At 43.6% G+C, this 23,671-nt stretch overlaps 1 protein-coding gene and 1 pseudogene across 2 annotated transcripts in view; one reads left to right on the forward strand and one right to left on the reverse strand.

The window, feature by feature from the left end:
- Positions 1-10,759, reverse strand: part of MID1 (midline 1) — a 177,470-nt gene extending 166,711 nt beyond the window's left edge. The window contains exon 1 of the mRNA XM_082865238.1: positions 10,619-10,759. The gene's annotated coding sequence lies outside the window, so the exon portion shown is untranslated. The remainder of the gene's footprint in view (positions 1-10,618) is intronic.
- Positions 10,760-22,147: 11,388 nt separating this feature from the next.
- Positions 22,148-22,625, forward strand: LOC309978142 (large ribosomal subunit protein uL23-like; annotated as a pseudogene). Its single transcript has one exon. The product of its transcript is annotated as a large ribosomal subunit protein uL23-like (transcript).
- Positions 22,626-23,671: the final 1,046 nt, after the last annotated feature.

The following is a 23,671-nucleotide window of genomic DNA, read 5'->3' on the forward strand; positions in this document are numbered from 1 at the left end:
AACACCTAGAAATAAATATCATCATAGGAGCCACAGAGTATATTTCACCACTTCGGGTAGCTTAGAAGTGACAGTGTTTGTATACCAATTAGGGATTCCAGAAATCTTCTGAAGAAGTTGTTCTTCAAGATGCTAGTATTCAAATTAGCATAAGGATCAGACATGGAAAACAATCCTCTGAGTTGACTGTTTCAATCAACTTTTGAAGCCCCCTGGGATCACAGTTAGGGTTTGTGTCTATCCCAATTACTTTCATACTGTTTCTTTAAATGATCCACAGCTAATCAGCAATTTACCTGGTTAAAATTCAGTTTGGGAGTGCTTTGAAGGGGACGGCTCCCTTCTTAGGTTTTCTGCCTGCAGACACGGGATTTGCAAAGGAGCTAACAACAAAGGGATTTAATCAGAAAACAAGAGCAAACGGTTGATTTTTGAAGAGGAACCAGGAATACATATTCTTGTGGGCTCTTGCCTGATTACATCTGTTAATAAGGAATGCCAAAACGTGTGCACCAAAAACCCTTCAAGGTCTTTTGGTAGCAAATTATACTTGTAAATTTGATGTCAGATGATCACTGGAAGAACTCACACTCTTTGAAGATTTGAATTCATAAACGTAGGAAAGAAATACACGTTTTTTTCCTCTAGTGATAGAAAGCATTAAACGGCAGGAAAAGAATGTGCTTGAAATCAACTGAGGAAATAATTCATTTTGAAAATTATTCAATAAAAATGGTAAATAGGAAAAATATGTTGGGCCAGTTTTGACTGGATGAATAAACCAGAAATATGCAATGGACAAACTTAAGGATGATGGGCTGAGAAGTATCCCATCAACCTCCCCGTCTTATTTAATTTTTTTGTTATTCAACTATGCCACAGTAATTTGTTCCATCCCCATAAGACAAAGAAAGGAACACAACTTCAGATCAGCAGAAAACTGGCCAGCCTCTCGGAGCCTTCAAGAGGGCAGTGGCTCCGGATCAAGGAGAAATGAATGTCTTTGAAGACTGCATCTTAGATTGTTTTGTTAATACATAAAATCCTCTCTCTTTAGCATGCAGAAGACTCATTTCAAAAGGAAAAGGCAAGTCCATGAGGATTACTTTGGCTTCCTGGAGGTCAGAACTAAATACACAAAATGAATAAAATGACGCTGAAATAATCAAGAATGTGAAATTGCTCATCCACAGGAATGATGTAACCAATCCTGACATAATTTCCAAGCAGAGAAGCAAAACTAGGTCAAAGCACGTTGGCCTAACATAATAAGCATTTTTGCTCCCAGAATTTTACCATGTAGGTTGTGTCTGCAGGCATTAATGTCTTCTGTTATCAATGTTCGGGGCTGTCACAAACTATTCATATCTTATCACTCTTTGTTAGCTAAACCAAAACAATGTAGTTTACATGCGAACTATTCAATTCTGACAGCTGAAATGTTAGAGAGGGGAAATGTTAAAAATATTCAGAAAGTGTCTCCTCCAGGCTAAGAAGCATTAAGCAATAAATATTCATTATTTAATAGTCTCCTATTGTGTTTTTCTCTACACAGAAAGCCATACCTCTCTCAATCAATTATTATGACTTTGTTTCCTTCTTTCACTCACAGTCATATGAAAAGGGCAGCCGCGTCAATATCTCCTTAGAAATCCACTTTGAACACTGACCAAGGAAAAAAACCGCGGCACTCACTGGAGAGCCAATTTTTCTATTCTGCTTTCCCCATAGGTTGACTGAAATAACTCCCACTTTCTTCTCCCTTCTATTTGTTCCAGTTCACTTTTCTGCACTATCTCCACCAAGCCCAGTTGACTAATTCATAGAAGAAAGGCCTCATCTCACTCCTTAAACTTTCTTCTGTGTAAACATAATCCTCCTAGTTTTTACTCGACAAAGTAGCACAAAAGCAAGTATAAGACTAGTTGGTTTTTTCCCTAAAAGTGATACAGTCTTTCCTGATTCTTGATTCATTCTAAACCATCAACCTATTTGAAAATTGTGCTGGGATTTACTAGCACATTAAATTAGTATGTTACCCCCAAACATCCAAATTGCACCTTACTAGAAGGCACGCAGTACAGTCAAAAGAGAATAAGATAAGGAATCTAGAAGACGACCCAGGCTCTAAATGTAAACTTTGCTCCCTGATGGAAGGTAAAGCATTCCCCTGTGCGAACATTTTCAAGCCACGAACGCTCAACTTTTAACCAGAACTTTCTGTCTGAATTCCTAATGCATCTCCTATAGGAGACAATCTTGATTCTGTGTAGATTTCTAATATTTGGTGATGCCTTCCAATTACATTTTGCTTTATCTGGCCACCCATGTAGTTACTGGTAACTCAGCAGGGCACTCAAGGAATTCCAGTTGTCCACAAACAGCTCCTTTGCTCTTAATTGCTTAGGGAAGTTCACTTCCAAATACATGCAACTGAAGCCACACTTCACAACTGGACATATAACAAATAAGATAGTCTACCTCGTGGACCCTTTGAAAATGTATTAGTCCTGGTGTCTGCATAAACCACTCAGTGTCTCAGAAATTTCTACTTCATCATTTTAACCGTAACTCTCAGATGGTCTGTCACACCCAGAAGCAGTGAAAATGCTTTGTCCAGCACATGACTTGATTTTCACTGCAGAAAATGTGGCCGCCATCTGCATGGGGCAGAGCGTAAGACTTCAGTGTCCTTCCAGAAACAGACGCTCAGTTGCTGAGTGACCTTGGGCACGCCACTCATCTGGCAAAATAAACCCACTGCACATGGACCAAAGGCTAAAACATCAGGTTGGGCTCAGTGAGAAGCAGCAGCAGATTCATCTCCGTTTTTAGGCTTTGAGCTGTTGGACAGCATGTCCCATTTCTTAACCATTTCTGTAGTCCCATCAAGGAGTGTATAAGACAGGCTGCCTACCGAGCTCTGGGTTGTGGCCTCACCCAGAACACAACCGAGAGGACTAGATGGCTAAGCAACCTCAGTCTAATTTTTCTCTAATGTCAATCTATTCAGTCCTTTGCTCTTTCCCCAACCTTTCTAATGCCCTCTCTTCCTCATACCCCTCTGATCTTAAAGGGCATTTTCCATTCTCTTTCCTGCCAAAATTCATCCAGCATGCACCTGAAAAATATTTGGTTCTTCTTTCATTTTATTTTTTCTTTATCTTTCATTGCAGAATAGTTGATTTACAATGTTGTGTTAGTTTCAGCTGTACAGCAAAGTGATTGTTATACATATACATATATCTCTATTGTTTTCCGATTCTTTTCCCTTATAGGTTATTACAAAATAGAGTATAGTTTCCTGTACTATACAGTAGGTCCTTGTTGGTTATCTCTTCTATATATACTAGTATGTATATGTTAATCCTAAACTCCTAATTTATTCCTCTCCCCCACTTCCCCTTTGATAACTATAAGTTTGTTTTCTATGTGTGTGGGTCTGTTTTGTACATAATCTCATTTGTATCACTTTTTTTAGATCCCCCATATAAGTGGTATATGATATTTGTCTTTGTCTGACTTACTTCACTTAGTATGATAATCTCTAGGTCCATCAATGTTGCTGCAAATGGCAAAATATATTTATTGATTCTGATTGGGTGTCAAGGCACTGTGCTTGGACTTGAGGTTTTCAACGTAATTAAGACGTAACTCTTGCTCTTGAGTAACTCAGTCCCGAGACAGGCAGACAAACGAGTAACTGGAAATACATACACCGTTTAGGATACTTCTGTGGATAAGAGGAAGTTCCAGCTATATCCTTTCCATTTATTGTGATCCAAACAGACAGTGCTCAGCGTACAAAGACTGTGCTTACAAACAACCCAAACCCACAAATGCCACCAACTGCCCTCACTTGGTCCCCTGTGGTTCCCTGGCTGTCATTCACAAGGACCCCCAGGGAGTCCAGAAGTTCCGTCGGGATGCTGAGAAAAGAACAAGTGAAGAGGTTCAACCCGCTGGCAGACACACCAGCAAGTCCTGTCTGCCAAAGGCACAACCCTGCCCACAAATATTGCCCCTGAAAGAGCTTCGCGATTTCTGCAGCTCCAGGCTCTAGTGGCTGCTATTTCCCCCAATTAAAGGTTCATCCTGAGGGTTTAAGGGCTGAGTCAAGAGTTTTAGCGCATTCATATTGTTCCTCTCCCAACATCGGGTTGAGACTATTGTCTAGAAGAAACAGGAGTGTGGTCTGGAGGTGGGAGAGGGGAGGGTGGGAAGATGGGAAATTATGGGAACTCAATTCACTGTGTATTAGGATAGGCCTGGGAGAGACATCCCAGTGGGACCCAGAAGATACTAGAAGGGTGGAGAAAGGTGAAAACTAGTGCAAACCTTTCCTATTTCAGATTTGCAAGACTGGCCTGTTACCAAGAGTTTGGCAACCCCTTCTCCTTCATTGTTCCGTCCTGTATCACATGGAAGCATGTCCTCAAAATGCAGAACTTAATCAGATTGGTTGTTTTTTAAAATAGTGTTTTAGTCTCAATCATTGCACCACTTCTCACTGGAAAATGTTCTGGGTTTCAAACAACAAACTCTTAGAGCACAAGCATTCCTAGATTGGGGACTGCCTATGAGTTATTTTTTTCTATTGAGAAAAATTAATTGACTATTTACTAATTATGGTAAATTTATTTAAACTAGGAATTCATAAATTCCTACAAATGGATATGTGGGTAAAAATTAACTAGATTTCACAATTACAAATCATTTCTCAAGTCTCAGTTCAGGAAAGTTTTGGCTACCATCAATTTATTAAGCGGATTCTTATCCATATAAATATAGCTGCAGGGACTGTATCAAAATCATGTTTGCAGCCCCAAAGTGGCCTGACATATAATAATCATTTAGAGTAGTTTTACTGAATTAACCAAGGAATATACTCACTCTGTAAGTAGTCAGTAAATGTCCTTGAATGATATAAGAAATGAAGGAGAGCCTTTGTATTACTTCTCCTTTTTGACTATTTCATCATAAATATTTGACTATATATAAAAATCTACTACTAATGGTCAGCACCTCTTCCTTTTTTTTTTTTTTTGGTTGCCGTTTTTACTTAGAATTCTCTTTTATAGCACAAGGCACGTAAGTTCTTAGAGTTTTGTTTTGTTTCGTTTTGCTTTAAAGGAAAGTCTCTTCTAAGCATTTTTTTCAGTGCCTCAATTTTCTCACCTCCTTAACACCACGTGACCTTCTGTAGGCCGTTAACTATTCTGCTCTGTTGTCAATGGACTGTCTTCCTCTGGCGGGGAAAAAAGATCTTGTGGATCTGGAAGGCTCCCTAATATTTTGTCCTTTCGTTTAAAGGAATTTCTAGAGCCTGCCAGTTCATAAAACTAGGCAAACAATCTTCTACAACAGAACCCCTGAGATGCGTTTCATGTGAAATAAAAGGAATTAATAATGAGGCAGAAAGCATCGTGTTGATAAACTGTCCCATATCTTAATGGAGATGAGATTCCTGTTTGACCTGGCTTTGGAGCCCTTTCTTTAATCTCAGTGTATTTGATATTCTCTTCCTTGAATGAACTCCGTTTCACTGTGGCTTTGGTCACAAGATTAAAGAATCGCTAGCTAATTGTTCCAAATAAGCAAAGCAATTCTGTCTGATTCTGATCCCGGCTCCCAGCAGAGGCGTCCACCGCCTGGCCTTCCGTCATAGACACTTCAAGCCTGACCTCTGCAGGTGGATAATTGAAATGCACACTGCCCAATCAGATCTGGGTATTTCTTTTTAAAATCCCACCAAGTTCTGAAAACACAAACATTCATATGTGCAACGGGGAAACTGATATAATATGTTGGACTTCCCTTTTGTCTTGTAAGTGCCTTTTTGAAAGTAGCAACCTCTTGATTGAAAAGCATTTAAATTACATCTGCAACATACGCGCTGGTCGTGGTTAGCCATTAATTCTTTTTGCCTATTGAGAAAAATCCAAATGATTTGGATGAACTATGATCCTCAAATCATGCAGGCTTAAAAGTGCCCTGATCAGCCCCACCTTTTTCTAATCAAACAAATTACTCTTTGTTCAGTGACCAAATCCCCCTCTTTCACCAACGCACAGCCCAGGTTGCCATAGTTACCTTGGATGTCTATTTACTACACGGGATCAAAGCCAGGAGACATAAACATACACACGTAGCCTTAAAACTTGCTGGAATGTCTGAGGATAACATGCAACTACCAATTAAAGGATTTGCTCGCGGCCTACGCGGTCCCCAGCCAAGCAAACTACGAGCACACGTCGTAAGGAATGGCAAGGAAAAGCCAACTTGAAAACACGATTTCAACACAACCAATAAAGATCTTTAATCTGACAGTAAGTCACGATTATAACATTCCCTGCCAAGGAGAGACAGTAGGGAAGAAATGAAAATTCTAATGTGCGTTGACGATACTGGACCTCCAAACCATGTGCAGAAACTTAAACCCTGTGCTATGCAGCAGCTTCCCACTAACCATCCATTTTACATTTGGTAGTGGATGTACGGCAATGCTACTCTCTCAGGTTGTCCCAACTTCCCCTTCCCCCGCCGTGTCCTCAAGTCTGTTCTCTACATGTGCGTCTTTATTCCTGCCCTGCCGCTAGGTTCCTCAGTACCGGTTTTTTTAGATTCCATATATGTGCGTTGGCACACGGTATTTGTTTTTCTCTTTCTGACATCAGCTTGTTGCTTTATGGTGACGTAGAGGGGTGGGATAGGGAGGGTGGGAGGGAGGCTCAAGAGGGAGGGGACATGGGGACACCCGTATGCATACGGCTGATTCGCTTTGTTGTACAGCGGAAACACTATATTGTAAAGCAATTATACTCCAATAAAGATATAAAAAATACAACCAAACCAAACCAAAAAAACTTAAATAAAACCCTGCAATGTCTGGTGAAATGTCCGGTTAGTTTCAGTATCTTTCTAGCTGGTGTCATAAAAGCTGCCTCATCTCAGTGTTGGGACAAATGAGAACAGAAATGCCTTTTACACTTTTACACGCTTGACTTTCAAATGAAGGAAAACATAAAACATACTTGGAACACCATATGCTGGTTACAGAATAAGAAAGGGGAAGCTGTAAGAGAGTTCCCTTTTAATCCCTAGATTCACTGTTGATTCTGAGCCTGTACAGAATCTGGGTGGGTAGTACTCATCTCAGACTTGTACCTAATTTGCTGTGTATCTCTATACTTCAACTTTCTCCGCCTTCACCTCACCAGTTGTTCAATGAGGATCAAAATGCCACCTCATTCTCTCCTGGGGATGTGGCAGAGAATAAATAGATCATGTTCGTAAAGGACTTTCTAATCCTCAAAGGAAAGATTAATACAAAGACATTCATTATTAAACCAGATGTCCTTGGGCATTTTAATTCCAATCTGAAGAATGCAAAACGGGCTAAATCAAACTGAGTCACAGCTTCCTCGTAACAGCAACATCCTAGCCTTGGAAGAATTTAGCAGCTGCTTAAAGCGCTGGCTCACCGCCTTCTCCTTTCCCTTCGCGCTATAAGGCGACTGCAAGGATGTTTCAGTCCATCAGAAATAGAGCGAGTACCCTCTTCTCTTGGAGTGTTTTTTAAAATCATCAGGATATTAAAAGCACAAACTGTATCTGGTAGGCAATTTTGTCTGAAGAACCTGATTTTTTTTTTTTTTCCCGGCGAGAGAAAGAATTCTTCATTCTTATTTGTAGGGACAATGGGTGATGTGCTATTTCAGGATATTTGCAGTTGTGGGAATGCCACAGGCAAACCTGTTGTTTTTGGCTGGGCTGCTAGAACAGGTGGCCATGCCTTTCCTTTGCCTGGGAACACAGCAAATTCCTTCTCAAGGAAGTTTCAGAAGTTTCCCATTTATGATCAGAGGGCAGAGAAAGGTTGGCACACGCTTTAAAATTACTTCCTGATAAAGGCAAATAGGGTTCACCCTTTTCTTTTGGCCTAACTCAGCGTGACCTTAGGAACACTCAAAGAATACTATCCCTCTGCACCTAGCAGAAGGCAAAACCCCTCTGAACCTCATCGCCAGTCAGGCAGCTTTCTAATTCTGCAGGCCACTGCTGGCTACCCGCTGTGGCTAGTCAGGGGCGGGGGTCTCTCGGCTGCCACGCCATTGTTCAGCATTTGTGCAGCCCTAGGGACGGATCACTCCTCGGCGAAGAGATTGGATTTCACTGCTGAGCTGATGACACATGGACCTGTTTGATAGTTAACCCTGCAAATCCAGCTGGGGCTGCCGGGCTGAGATGACAAATTGGCTGGTGGGTGCAATTCACCCCACCTGGATGCAAGTTTTCCCCCAAGAGAAACTCAAATCAGGTTAGGATTAATCCAAGTCAATAACTCCACCATCTCCTTCCCTTCCACATTCTTGTTCTGGCTGTTGCGGAACAACGTGTCAGATTCCTGAAACGCTGGACTGCCCAGATTCTTTGGATGGGCCATGCCTCTTCCCCCCTCCTTTTCTTCCCGCCTCCCATCCCACCCCTAGCCCACCCTCTTTTCAAGGACTGCACAGGCCAAAAACTTATTGGACATACAGAGTTGTGGGATGAAAAGCTGCTGGGAGTTCCCTGGTAGCGCAGGGGTTAAGAATCCGCCTGCTAATCCAAGGAACACGGGTTCGAGCCCTGGTCCAGGGAGATCCCACAAGCCGCGGAGGAACGAAGCCCGTGCGCCACAACTACTGAGCCTCAGCTCTAGAGCCCGCGAGCCACAACCACTGAGCCCACGCGCCACAACTACTGAAGCCCACGTGCCTACAGCCCATGCTCCGCAACAGGAGAAGCCACCACAGTGAGAAGCCCACGCACCGCAACGAAGAGTAGCCCCCGCTCGCTGCAACTAGAGAAAGCCCGCGCGCAGCAACGAAAACCCAACACAGCCAAAAATAAATAAGTAAATAAATTTATATTAAAAAAAAAAAAGCTGCCCATTCATTAAATGACTAAGGAGTTACTCCATGTGTACCCTTAAAACTTCACTACCGGGCTGAATTCCAATTCACATGAATGCCAGAAGGAGCCAGGCATGAGAAAAATCATGCCAAGCTCGGGACAGCACGCCTCTGGCATCAGGCACAGGGAGTGCCTCCATTCCAGAGGAATCGTGTGGGAACAGAGATTCTGAAAAGTGAGCTCAGACACCACCGAGAGGACAGGTGGCTCCGCGCTGGATCAAATGACTTTCTTTGTTCCAGCCAAGGACCTTTGTCAAAAATGTTTTGCGTTCCTTTTTCCTTTTGCTAAATCCTTTCCATTTAGGCTTCTCGCCTCTTTTCCCCATCCCATCGGATTGCTCGTAAAAGGTATGGGGTCAGACCAATAAGTTTGCAGAACCTGAAACTGATCAGGGGCCCAGTCTCCAGCAAGGCAAGAGCAATTGACTGGAAACACACACACACAGCACTTGCCGGTATAAGCGTGCTTTTCTGCGCTCACTACCACTCGCCAAGCACACTTGCTTAGCGAGCAGGTGAGGGGGCCAGAGGCAGAGGGTCTTTTCAAAACCTGCGCGTACGGTGAGGGCTCTGCTTCACCTCCCCAGGCTGCAGGAAACGGACAGAAAGTTCTAATCCCCTCGCCCCAGCCCCTAAACGCAAAGTTTGCTTCCTATGCAAATCACTTCGCCCAAATCGCTCAAGGTGGCCAGCACCCAACCCACTTAGAAGAAGAAAATGCAGAGCTTGTCCGGTGGTAATATGGATGCTAACTTTTCCCACCCACATTTACTAAGAGCTGGCAAGGGCAGTATCGCTCCTCTTGGAATTCTCTGCCCTTGTCAGCCTACTAGCATGTTTTTCCAGCCTTTCAGCCCTTTATATGAGTACTGATCTTGATACTGAAATATTGACATAAGATTCTTCTAGAACTTTGGTTGAGTTATAAATCACACCCTTTTCTTAGCTCGGTACACTCACTTTTTTCTTTTCTTACTGGCAAAGCTATAAACCTCGGCCTGGGCTGATAAGGAATTTTATCACCATGCCCCGCAGCCACAGAAGCAGCTGCTGGTTTAGAAGCCTTTTCAAAGACTCAGGGAAGTCATCCCCGAGCCGTTTCTCAGCTCACTACTTTCAGGGCTGTCTTCGCACGTCCAGAAGCAATAACAGTTTCAAAACTGCTAGAACATAAAAACAAATCTGCATTTTTCTGGAAGGACTGTCTGTGCTAATTTCGGGCTGGTTCCGCCTTCTCAGCCATAAACACAGTAAGTGCTCAGGATGGGAAGCCAAAATGAGATACGAGGCCCCGTGTAATTCTTTTTCAGGATATTCAGTTGTCTTTATTCTCACCCAAAGCATAGGAGAGAGGCTCAGAGCTCGAGATAGATCCTGAACAATAACTTCCAGCCGCTGCAAACTGGAATTGATTTACATATTCTAAGAACCGCTCTTAAGCCCTTTACAATGACTGCCTGACATCACCAATTCCCATGGAGAGAGGTGGGGGGAACCTCAGGAAATCTGCTTCTCGGGTTCCTTTAGGAAAATGCAGCCCCGTCTTTCCGCCAAATGGAAGGACTCGGCCAGGCATCTGCTCATCCGGAGTCACATCCCAGGGGTCCCAAGCGGCGCCCTCCCTCTCCACCCACCCGTGCAGCCCCCCCGGAGCTCACCTGCCTCATGTTTAGACTTCCATCACCCATCCGGCAGGGAGCGAGCCGCCTCGAAGCCCACGCAGCGGTCTTCCAGGGGGAAACACCAAACCCAACAGAAGCCCGCAAGACAAAAGCAACTCAGCGAGATCCCCCGGCAGCTGGGAGCACGTTTTCTTCCTCTTTTTCTTTGATCTGTTGCTACACGCACTCTGCCCAAGACAACGTCAAGTTTCTCAAGCTTTGCTTCCTAGCCTATGAAAAGTCGGGCGCAGGGAAGCGAGGACCGCCTGGCTCTTATTTCAAATCGGGTCTCAGAGACGTCGTAGGTGGCTGGCTGGGGCCCCGGAGGAGTCTCGCCAATCAGGAGGAGGGGGTGGGCCCTGGGAGCCGGAGGGGCTGTCTCCGCGAGGATTCGAGAGCTTTCAGGATTTCAAGGATTGGAGGCAGCTGGAAACAGTCTCCGAGCTGAGCTCCCGAAGTAGAAGATGCGTTCTATTCTTATCTCACAGCTCTGGGTCTGCTCAAAGCTTAACTAGCTTAAGGCCTGGCCTTTTAAGAGCTCCCTGAAAGCACGCAAGCATTTGGAAGGGGCAGAATGATTTCAGCCAGAAAAGCGCACACTCAGGGATCAGACGGATTTTCAAAAGAGTATCTTGCCCCAAACACTGGGGAGGAAACCAAATTGTTACTCAGAACACCTGAACTGAAACCAGCACTCAGGGGAGGAGGGTGTCACCCACCTCATTTCCATACAGATGAACTCTATAGCCATCTAAGAAGCACAAATCTTAATGGGAACGTGCACACAAATCTGCTGAAACACGGCAAATGAACAAGTATCTTTAACTAGTGACGGCCCGAGGCACAATTTTAAATAAAATTGTTATTAGAAAAACAGGCACTGATGTTTGGTTAAGAAGAAAAAAAATTTAAAGAAGTGTGTCTACCTTTCACTAAGGTTCACCTTACCTACAAGGTTGATCTGGTGAACTTATTAAAAGGGACGAACCGGACATCCTCTCAGCTGGATGGGAGGAGAGCTAGCTGGCTTCTTAGCAAACTTAAACCCACACTTAAAAAGCATTTCCAGGGCTTCCCTGGCGGCGCAGTGGTTAAGAATCCGCCTGCCGATGCAGGGGACATGGGTTCGAACCCTGGTCCGGGAAGGTCCCACAAGCCGCGGAGCAACTAAGCCCCTGAACCACAGCCACCCCAACTAGAGAACACCCGCACGCAGCAACGAAGACCCAACTTGCTTTCTTAGTTTCCTGTAAACAGTAACTCTTTTCAACTCTTAACCAATATGATCTCAGTGGGAACCTGCCTTTTGGGCAGGTGGCAAAAAGTGCAAGCCGAGCAAAGACTACTTTGTGTAGCACCAGTGATATAGTTTTTTCCCAAAGAAGTGGCCAAAATTTTGTGAGAATAATTCAAGAAAGAAAAAATTTTGGTATCAGAGAGGGGAAAAAAACCCAACTTAGCAAATAATGAATGGGCAGCTTCAGGTGTGTCAGCTGTATGGGTTCAATAGATGTCAGCTGTGCCCAGTGCTGTGAAAACTCGGCAGCCCAGTATCTGGACCTGGAGGTCTGCAGCCCCGTTCCAGCCGCCACCCCCCCGCCCCACGCTACCTTAGCAAGTTAAGGGACCACCTAGTGACACAAGCTGACCTCAGTCCTCCTCTTGTATTTACTACAGAGCCCTTGATTATGACCTAGACCAGGGTTTCTCAACCTCAGCACTACTGACATTTGGGGTGAGGCCATTCTCTGTGGTGGGCACTGTGCCGGGCACTGTGGGGTGTCTAGCAGCATCCCTGGCCTCAGCCCACCAGATGCCAGGAGCCCTTCCACAGTCATGACAATCCCTAATGTCTCCAGACAACACCAAGGGCAAAATCATACCCAACTGAGAACCACCGATGTACCCGCCTTTGAATACTGGTTCTCAAACTTAACTGTGCAAAGAAACCTCGGAGGACATTGTGAAAAATACCAATCCCTGGGCCTCTTACTCCAAGGGAATCTGAGGAGGAGCCTGGGGATCTGCATTTTATCCCAGTGCCAAAGGACGCTGATTCACTTCAAGAAATACTGTACCTATTCCTGACCTAGGTATGCCCTCAGCCCCAGGACACAGGAAACTACCCAGGGCTGCTACCATTAAATATCACGGGAGTTAAATCCCAAGGCATATCTATTTATCACCTTCAACAGAAGCTTCTCACGACTGCATTTGCCTTCAGCTGTCATCACCTCCAAGGCAAATATGACCTGGGATTTCCTCCTGCAGTCTCTGGGCCCTGTCAAAGTTTCATCCATCTTTCTTCTCCTTTGGCCCGTTCCCACCCCATCCTACAAGATCAAAATGTCACCACTCTTTGGTGGCTTCCCCAAACGCCCCAAGACAAAGTAATCCCTTCTCTCCTCTCTACAGTTTATAGACACTGAGTGATGTGCTGGTAAATGTTTCACAACCAGCTCTCAAAAAAAAAAAAAAAAAAAAGCCCAGATTTGTTGCAGTCTTTGCCAATTTCCATAGTGTTAACAGTCCCTTGTTTCCCGCAGTAAGGACCCTAAACACAGAGGTGGGAAGAGCTGTGCTGAGCCAGGAGACGGTAAGCAGCAGCTTGAGCAAACCGTGATACATCTCTGCTGTTTCACGTCTAAGTTGCACCGTAACCTTCTATTCTTCAATTTGTCCCTCTTAGCAAACTATAAAACTCTCGAGGGCAAGAATGGTATCCTATTCATCTTTGTAACCCAGCCACCTTCGTCGTACCCACGCGCCCACAGCGCAGGAGGTAGTCAACAAATGTGCGCGGAAAGAGAACGAAATGCTTCCCTGAGAAAAGGGACACCAATGTGACTGCGACCAATGCCATGTTATGGAAGGGAAAAGAATCTCTTGGGAAATTCAACTATTAAAGTTACACTTTCACCATAATTTAATTCTGTATTTATGACAACAATAAGCATACTGCCATCTTTATCCTAACACTCCCACATCCAAGGTCAGAGTGCAAGAGAAGAGACCAGCCTCCTAAAACAGAACCTTACCTTCATGGACGTATTTGTGACACAGTCTATTTTCTACGTTTTCATATGAAGGCATCACACACTTCTGCATGTGCATAATAGACATCTTATCAGCTATAGATGACAAGATCTCTAAGAGGAATACGTATATGATAATCTCTGGGAGGTGCATGAAAGGGCAGTTCCACTGGTAAAGAGATACAGTGATGGATTGATGGTTCTCTCTCCCATCTTCTCATTATGCATAAGGACAGGAATGCCTACGGTGGGGTTATTAACAAACACTACTTATGAGTATCTACTCATATCTACTACATATGGGTATAAGCCAAGCATTTTGCCAGGCACTTTACAAATATGCACCATTTCATCTGCACCAAAATACCAAAACACAGACGTCACCACTATCAGGCTAAGCATGAACACACAGGATCGTGGAGGCAAAGAACCCAAGGTCTGAGAGCTATCAATTGCTGTACTAGGAATTAAACTTATCTGTTTGGGATGAGAATTACTCTGCTTTCTGTTGTAAAATATGCCGTCTCCAGAAATGATTCCTAAAACTCTTAAGAAGGGGCTTCCCTGGTGGCACAGTGGTTAAGAATCCGCCTGCCAACGCAGGGGACATGGGTTCGAGCCCTGGTCTGGGAAGACCCCACATGCCGCGGAGCAACTAAGCCCGTGCACCACGACTACTAAGCCTGCGCTCTAGAGCCCGCGAGCCACACTACTGAAGTCCGTGTGCCTAGAGCCCGTGCTCCGCAAAAAGACAAGCCACCGCAATAAGAAGCCTGCGCACAGCAACAAAAGAGTAGCCCCCGCTCGCCGCAACTAGAGAAAGCCCGTGCACAGCAACGAAGACCCAACGCAGCCAAAAATAACTAAATTAATTTAAAAAAAACTCTTAAGAAAAGGGAACAACGTAAATAAATGAAGTCTACTTTTTCATTTACAAATAACCATAGTTTTTCAACATTTCTAATTCAATAAACGGCCCTTTAGGGGTTGTCCGTTAAGCGAGGATTAGATCCACTTACTGGAAGCAGCGTAAGCAAGTAAACTGAAGCAAGTAAAGAAACGTGCTTCACCAAAGGTTCAGATGTTCTGTTCCCTGGGCTGTGATTAACAGCATTTGCAAATGGCAGCTGAAGGGATGTGGTAGTCTTGGCGAATCTTTCCTAAGACAGCAGCCGAGGTGATGATCCTGTGTAGTTAAGTGCAAGTTTGGTTATAAACAGACCTCCACAGCAAACATAACATGGGTTCCTGGGCCAGTGGTCTTGGACAGGCCCTACTGGACATGGATGGACACTGGGATGACACCTGAGAGGACAATTAACAGTACCTATGCGACCTCTTTCAGTGTTCTGTTAGGTCAAAGCATATGGGATTATGTGTACATAAAAAATGGTTGACTATTCCTATAGTTTACTGAAATATGTATCAGGACATATCATCAAAAGTCAATGAAAACCAAGTTCAAGGTGCCTACTCAGCCACGTGGAAAATGCCTGCTGCAAGGGCACAGTCTTGAGGGGCTATGAAAAGACATTTTATTCTCCCTCAGAAGTTCCAGAAATCCAGTTGTTTTATGCTTATGGCAGCCATGGAAAATCTGAGGTGATTAGTGTAGGTGATTTAAGTGGACACGGACATGAGTCCCTACTTAGGAAAAACAGAAAAGAAAGAAAATCCCACCTATAGTTCTTATAGGATGCCATAAAAAAGAAACAAGTTTCTACTCACTGAGTACAAGTACTCATTCAGTGAGTTTCGTTCAGTCGGTTAACCAAAGCAACGTGGCATACTACAAGCATGGGTTGCAAATACCATTTGGAGTCCATTTTTGATGTTAATGTGGCCACAAAACTGGCTGATAGATGTCATGTAAACCAAATGACATCTCTAAGCCCAAGGCTTTTCAGGGGACAGTTGGGCAAATTAGGGACTGAATATTTGCGTCCCTCCCCAAATTCATATGTTGAAATCCTAACCCCCAATATGATGGTATTAGAAGGTGGTATCTTTGGGAGGCGATCAGGTCATGAGGGTGGAGCCCCCATGCATGGGATTAGTGCCCTTGTAAAAGAGACCCCAGAGAGCTCTCTTGCCCCTTCTGCTACCTGAGGACACAGAAAGAGGACGGCCGTCTGCAGCAGGAAGTAGGCTTTCACCACACCCAGAATCTGTCAGAACCTTGATCTTGGAACCCCTGGCCTCTAGAACTGTGAGAAATACATTTCTGTTGCTTATAAGCCACCCAGTCTATGGTACTTTGTTGCAGCAGCTCAAATGGACTAAGACAAATGAAATCATATATGGGGAAGTTTTTTGCAACTGTTGCTTACTGTATGAATTTGGACGACAGACTCTGGAAAGAAGGGAAGAAATCTGTGGATATAGAAACAGAACAAAGAGACACACCATGAGGAAACTTTTAGGAGAATATATCCTAAAGGGCAGACTTTCAGACAGGACAGGGCTGACTAGTCATCAGGGCTCAATTTTAAATAAATTGAGCTCGACATTTCATCACGTGAAAATTAAGGAGTTAAAACAATCATGTTATCTTAAATTTTAACTATAACTTACCATTTAATGATTCTATGCTTTTAGAGGTGAAATATTTTGACATTGTTTAGTTTTTGTTGATTAACTATGGCAATCCTTCGTTATTTTCCTCTCAATGATCGGATAAAGGTTTATGCATGAATTTAGCAAAGGCTTTTGTGTAATTCCCCTACTTTCAAAAATTCTCTACATTCCCAATTGAACCTTCTGCTTCCTGTCAACTTAATAATACCTTACTTCTCAAGAGTAATTCTTCAATTTCTGAATCATCTACTTTTCTTTACTATAATCTTACATTTAAATTTATAAGAGAAAAATTATTATAATAATTTACCTTTTACTTCTCTTATTAACCACTTTTCTAGATTCTGAGGTCATTGAGACCTTTATCAGTCTGGCTTCTGTAGAGAATCAGAACCAATGGCATATTTAACATATATATTGAAATGTATTACAAGAACTTGACTTATGTGATTATGAGTACTGGTACGTCTGACATCCATAGGGCAGGTGGATAGGAGCTCATTCTATAGTTATCAGGCAAAATTTCTTCTTCCTCAGGGAAAACTCAGTTTTGCTCTTCAGCTGAATGGACAAACCCACCAACGCTATCAAAGATAATCTCCTTTACTTAAAGTCAACCGATTATAGATGTTAACCACATCTACAGAATACCTTCACAGCAACACCTAGATTGGAGTTTGATTGAATAACTCTACTATAGCCTAGCCAAGGGACTGCTGTATGTCCCTTCTAACAAGTAGCACAGAGGATATGATCAATCAGTCAATAAAAAATGTTCACTGAATTGTTGTGAATAATAGCAATAATAATAATTTAAAAACTTCCACTAGTAGAAGGTCCTCTTCTTTCTAAATAATGAAACTTTGCTAATAGATTTATTATACACTTATCAACTGCAACACTAGAAGGTAGGAGCTATAAAGTTTTGAGATAAAATATGATCTCGGGCTTCCCTGGTGGCACAGTGGTTGAGAATCCGCCTGCTGATGCAGGGGACACAGGTTCGTGCCCCGGTCCGGGAAGATCCCACATGCTGCGGAGTGGCTAGGCCTGTGAGCCATGGCCGCTGAGCCTGTGCGTCCGGAGCCTGTGCTCCGCAACGGGAGAGGCCACAACAGTGAGAGGCCCACGAACCGCAAAAAAAAAAAAAAAAAAAAAAAAAGAAAGAAAGATCTCTAACTGATAATTGTATACCAACTCATACGATTCATCAAATACCAGGATAAAATGCAATTATTTTCATACAAAGACTCAACATTTTTGCATCCCATGTATTCTTTCACTGGAATCCACTCAAAGATGTGTTTTAGCAAAAGGAGGGAATTAGCCAAGAAAGATAAGACAATGGGACTCAGAAAACAGAGAAACACAAAGACAATAAAGTCCAAGAGGATAGATGCAGCAGTCTTAGAAAGGCCCGAGGCTAATTTGTACCAGGAGGATGGAGGATTCCTGGAGGTAGGTCACCAGGGAACAAAATGATACTGATAGATCACATTTGAGAATGAACAGATATACGTAAATATAAGCAAAAGGTGAGGCCATTATTAACTCCAGGAAAAACAAAAGAATGCACAGAAAAGGAAGCATAGCATAGCACACTACTGTGGCAGAGACTACGGGTGTTTATTTGGGGGCAGAAATGTGTTCAGCTGAAGAACATTTCCCAGCCTCCCTTGCAGGTGTGGGTGGTCATGTGAAACTATTATGACCTATGGAATTTTAATAGAAGCTGCTGTGTAAGGCTTCTGGGAAAGCCCTTTAAAGGAGACACAGACTGTATGCCCTTTGCCCTTCCCAGGCTTCCTCACCAGGAATACGATTGCAATGCCTGATGTAGTGGGACAATTCTGTTGCCATGAGGATGCAATACATGGTAAACCTGGAAAAAAGGAAAGGAAGAAGGATCTTAGATTGCTGATGACATCTTGGAGTCTCCTAATGAGCCCTTAACTTCATGTTTTGTGAGAAAAATAAACTGCTAATTTGTTTGAGCTAATGTTTTGGAATTTGTGTTACTAGATGAACACAATTCCTAACTGAAATGATTATATTAAGAGGAAGTGGGGTGGGGATGTGTAAGAGAGGTAATTCCTTTTTGATATATGTAGGATGTTAAAGATAATGTCTAAAGTTCCGAAACCAAGAAATAGTAGTAAAAGCACATTATGGAAAATATGAAAGTACATATACCAGAGGAAATTTGACAAGTTGAAAGTGATTACTCCTAGAATGGAGTGGGATGGGGTAGGAAAAGCTATTTCTCATTACATGTCTTTAGTATATCTGTACTTTGAACATGTATTACTTTGATAAAAATTAACTAGGGGCTTCCCTGCTGGCGCAGTGGTTGAGAATCCACCTGCCAATGCAGGGGACACGGGTTCGAGCCCTGGTCTGGGAAGATCCCACATGCCGCGGAGCAACTTAGCCCGTGCGCCACAACTACTGAGCCTGTGCTCTGGAGCCTGTGAGCCACAACTACTGAGCCTGTGTGCTGCAACTACATGAAGCCCACACGCCTAGAGCCCGTGCTCCGCAACAAGAGAAGCCACAGCAATGAGAAGCCCGTGCACTGCAACAAAGAGTAGCCCCCGCTCGCCTCAACTAGAGAAAGCCCGCATGCAGCAATGAAGACCCAACGCAGACAAAAATAAATAAAATAAATTTTTAAAAATTAAACTAATTCAAAAGAAACAAAAAGATATTCGCTGGTTATTAACTCAATTTCCTGTCCTCAAATTCACTTCCTGTAAACTAGCAACATTTTATGATTATCTAGCCCATAGTTGACCAAAGAGTCAGAGTGAAGCTTTAGAGAAGTTACACGCCTGATGGCCAATTCTGAACCCCAAGTGCAATGTCACCACCTCATGCACATATGATCTGATTGGCATTTTTTCTCTCTCCCACCACAGATTTAACATACTCAGAGTTTATGACTGATTTGCCATGCGTAGCGAGTAACACATATATGAGTCCTAATCCAAACTGTTTTCAACAAACCTTCTTCTAGATCTCCAGGAATGAAGATTCTAAAACCCAGATGTCTTAATAATTCATTAGACTAATCAAAAACCCCATTTTCTTCTTACTCCTAATTGGAATCATTCTTGATTTAAATCCTCTTTGGGGGGGGGGGTGGGGCTTAAGTATGGCTAGGAATAGCTGGTTACTGTTCTTCATATTATTACCACTTTACTCTTTATCCTTATTCTTTTATCGCTCTGACCTTTCTTATATATGAAAATGATTTCTTACTTTTATCATATATGAAAAGGATTAGTCTCCCAAACCTTTAACATTTTAATGCCCGAAGCTGATTTTCAAATTAGACTTAAAGATGAAAAAGAATTAACTTTTGTGAATCAGAGCTCAGTGTGTATATGTTAGAAACAAGCAAATCAGGCTGGTTCACTGATAATTACATGGACAGAAGGTGAACAGAAATTTTAATCAAAAGAAGCTTTGAACAGGACTTGAGCTCCTTGCCTGTAAAAAGACAATACTTTATCCTTTACATTGACACTTCTCAGACGCACAGAATGATCGCTGAAATTGCTGTATTTTTTGCTGATTGATGAAAACCCTCTCCCACTTCACATGTAATATCAATACTTGCTTTAAGATGGCTTTAAGAAGGTAAAGATAAAAACTACTTAAGGATCATGGTTCACATGTCTCTTTCCTTTGCTAGACACAGATCAGGGGTATGTTTTACTCTTTTTTTTAAAAGCCAAGGAAATAATATTTGCCCTTATTTCCTTAGGACTAGGCAGCTCATGATGAGCTTTTCCTCTGCTGGAAACCACTATGAAAAGTCACACGTACTGAGGGAGGCTTTCCTATACTAGTCCCCTGATGCAACCTAAACATATTGAGTTGTGGTAAGGAAACAAAAGCAGACGGTGAACACGAGGTGCCTTAGCTTTCTCCATATTTATTAAAGAGTTCTAAATGTCTGAGAAACTGCGTTCAAACGAGGCTTCATTGTACTTCTCCTTTAACTTACTAATTTACAAAAGGAAGGACTTATATTGCCTATTTTATAAAGTGTCGCTATTTGAAATCATCTTAATGGGAGTGATTCAAAAAACATCATACAATGAACAAGATAACTATACTCTTATTCGTAGCATTATCTATGTTATATCAGAAACACCTACTGAGGGCCTTCCCTGGTGGTGCCGTGGTGAAGAATCCGCTTGCCGATGCAGGGGACACAGGTTCGAGCCCTGGTCCGGGAAGATCCCACATGTCGCGGAGTCACTAAGCCCGTGCACCGCAACTCCTAAGCCTGCGCTCTAGAGCCCATGAGCCACAACTACTGAGCCTGTGCGCCACAATTACTGAAGCCCGCACGGCTAGAGCCCGTGCTCCACAATAAGAGAAGCCACCGCAATGAGAGGCCCGCGCACCGCAACGAAGAGTGGCCCCAGCTCGCCGCAGCTAGAGAAAGCCCGCGCGCAGCAACGAAGACCCGACGCAGCCAAAAATAAATAAAATAAAAAGAATTTTTTTAAAAAAGAAAGACCTACTGATATTTCTCCTAAACTATATCTATGTGGGGAAGAGATCATTCTGTTATGGTCATCTTTAGAAACTAACCAATTGGTGATACTTACCTTCGACTGGGCAAACTAATCTAACCCAACTAAAGGAACTTAAAACAAGCGGATACACCACACACTAAGAGGTCTCAGTTAAACCTTAAATTAAAAAGTGGATACGTGCACTAGAGAGACATGCTATTTCATCCAATAAAACCCACCAGGAGGTATTTACGCTGAGTAAAAAGGGAGGAAACGAAAGGGTCCTGTATCTGTCATGGTCCAGTGACGCATCAGGTCCTCTTGAAGATAAGGCCAGTTTATGGCTTGTATATGGGGAATTGGAACACATCTCTCTGACGCCCAAACCGGTGCTCTTTCCAGCACGATGCTGCCCCCTAGTCCAGACCCACCTCCCAAAGCATCACACTGCACCTTCGAGATAAGCTAGGAGTTTACCATCACATGTGAAAACAAACTGAAGCACTTTCATGATTTGTATTTACCTTGAATGGTTCTCTAAATTTAGACTGTGTTCACCTGATCATTTGTAGTTAGGGAGTAAAAAATATATATATGTCTATTGATAGGAGATTCCTCATTGAGAAAAGTGTCGCTGTTTGTGCCATGAAGGGCAGGATGTAGCTTTTAGAGCTATTTCTTTAGGACTGTGAATGAGGTTTCCCTTCTCCATTCAAAAGTCCCCAGTGGATTTCCCGATGGAATACATTCCTGTGATTCATTTCCACAGTTAGGAATGCAGTCCGTGAAGTGTTTGTTTTTTTTTTTTCCCTCACTCAAAGCTAATTTGTACATTAATGCTTTAACCATTGATTTCATTAGCAACACATAGTATCTGTAGATCTCTGTGAATTGATTTTCATCACTCTCAGGGCATCCAAAGGTCTCAAGTGTGAGGACAAGCGCCTCCTATAAGAAAAAGATAAAGCAGAAACTAACACACCATTGTAAAGCAATTATACTCCAATAAAGATGTTAGAAAAAAAAAAAGAAAAAGAGGCTGAGGGCTTGCACGCATTAACCTTGTGCTAACAAAACATGCACTGGTACGCCTTCCTTACGCTCGAACGGCCAATCACTCATCCAGCAACTATTTACTGAGTGACTACTATGTGCCAGGCGGTGTTCCAGGCGGTGGAGGGGCAGGCAGACAGGTGCAGACAGGCTGAAGCCTGCCTGAGCATGCCTGTCAGTGAAGGGAGCCAGAGATCAGTCAACAAATAAATGTAAAGTGGGTCTGATGGTGAGACAGGTAAAAGGGCAGGGAGCACTGGTGGGATTGGGAAGTTGATATTTTAGAGGGTGATATCTGAGCAAAGCTCTAAGGAAGGAAAAAAGCCCTTTTCACGAAGATGGCGCCGAAGGCGAAGAAGCAAGTCCCTGCCCCTCCCAAAGCCGAAGCCAAAGCAAAGGCTTTGAAGGCCAAGAAAGCAGCGTTGAAAGGCGTCCACAGCCACACAAAAAAGAAGATCCAGACGTCACCCACCTTCCGCGGCCCAAAACACCGCGGCTCAGGAGGCAGCCCACATATCCTCGGAAGGGCGCCCCTAGGAGAAACAAGCTGGACCGCTATGCCATCATCAAGTTGCCCCTCGCCACCGAGCCAGCCGCGCAGAAAACGGAAGACGGCAACACAGCGGTGTTCACTGTGGATGCCAGGGCCAACAGGCACCAAATCAAACAAGCTGCGGAGGGGCTCTACGACGTTGGCGTGGCTAAGGTCAACGCCCCGATCAGGCCTGATGGAGAGGAGAGGCATATGTTCGACTGGCTCCTGACTATGACGCTTTGGATGTTGCCAACCAAATTGGGGTCATCTAAGCTGAGTCCAGCTGACTAATTCTAAATAGAAAAGTTTTCACTATTAAAAAAAAAAATTCTAAGGAAGGGAGAGGAAGCATGACTTTCAGCCTTGACGATGGATGGGGCAGAGTCATCCAGGCAGAGGGAACAGCGACTGCAGAAGCTCTGAGGTCAGGGCAAAGTAAGGATGACAGCAGTAGGAGCTGGGGTCTCAGGACTGTGTCTGAATGCGTGTGTGTGTGTGTGTTGGGGGGCAGTGCTTGTAGGTCATGTCGGGTCTAGCAGATTATGGGAAGAGCTTTGGGTTTCCCGTGGAGCAAGACGGGGAGGCGTGGACGATCTGGAGCCGAGGAGCGACTTTTCAGAGTTCAGTGTGACTGCCGGGAGGACAGCAGCCTGTTAGACACAAGGAAAGTCGCTGACGAGGCTCTTGTGGTCACCCAGGTAAGCGATGGTGGTGGAAGGTATAACGGTGGAGGTGGGGAGACCCGGCTAGATTCTGCATGGTGATTGTAAAGATAGAGCCAGTGTGATCTGCAGACAGAGTGAATGTATCAGATAAACAGAGGAGACTAGGATAACTTCCAAGTTCTTTGCTGGAACTGCTGGAAAAATGAAGTCCCCATTGACTGAGATGGGAACGCAGTCAGGGGAGCTGTTGGAAGGAGGGGCCACCTCTCTGCCTCAGTCTCCTGTGGGAGGGGGAGTCTGGAGGCAGTGGAAGATGGTCCAGAAAGAAAGCAGGTCCAGGGATATATGAAGGAAGCCAAAACGTTTATGCTACACATGGAAAAAACCACTGCCCATAAGTACTTGGTTTCTTAATCCCAATCAACGCAGTATAGCACACTGGCTAAGAGCACTGATTCTGAAAACAGCCTCAGTCCAACTATCAACTCTGACACTTACTAACTGTGACTATGGCCCATCTGCTTATTCTCCCTCAAAGTTATTGTGATTTGAATGAGGCGATTCGTTTACAGTTAATGTTATTTAACTTTTACTGAGTGTTTACTACATGCCAAGTGCTTGTGAGCACGCTGAATTCTCCTTTGCCCCGAGGA

Source organism: Leucopleurus acutus, assembly GCF_964270905.1.
Source record: "Leucopleurus acutus genome assembly, chromosome: X".
Lineage (NCBI taxonomy): Eukaryota > Metazoa > Chordata > Mammalia > Artiodactyla > Delphinidae > Leucopleurus > Leucopleurus acutus.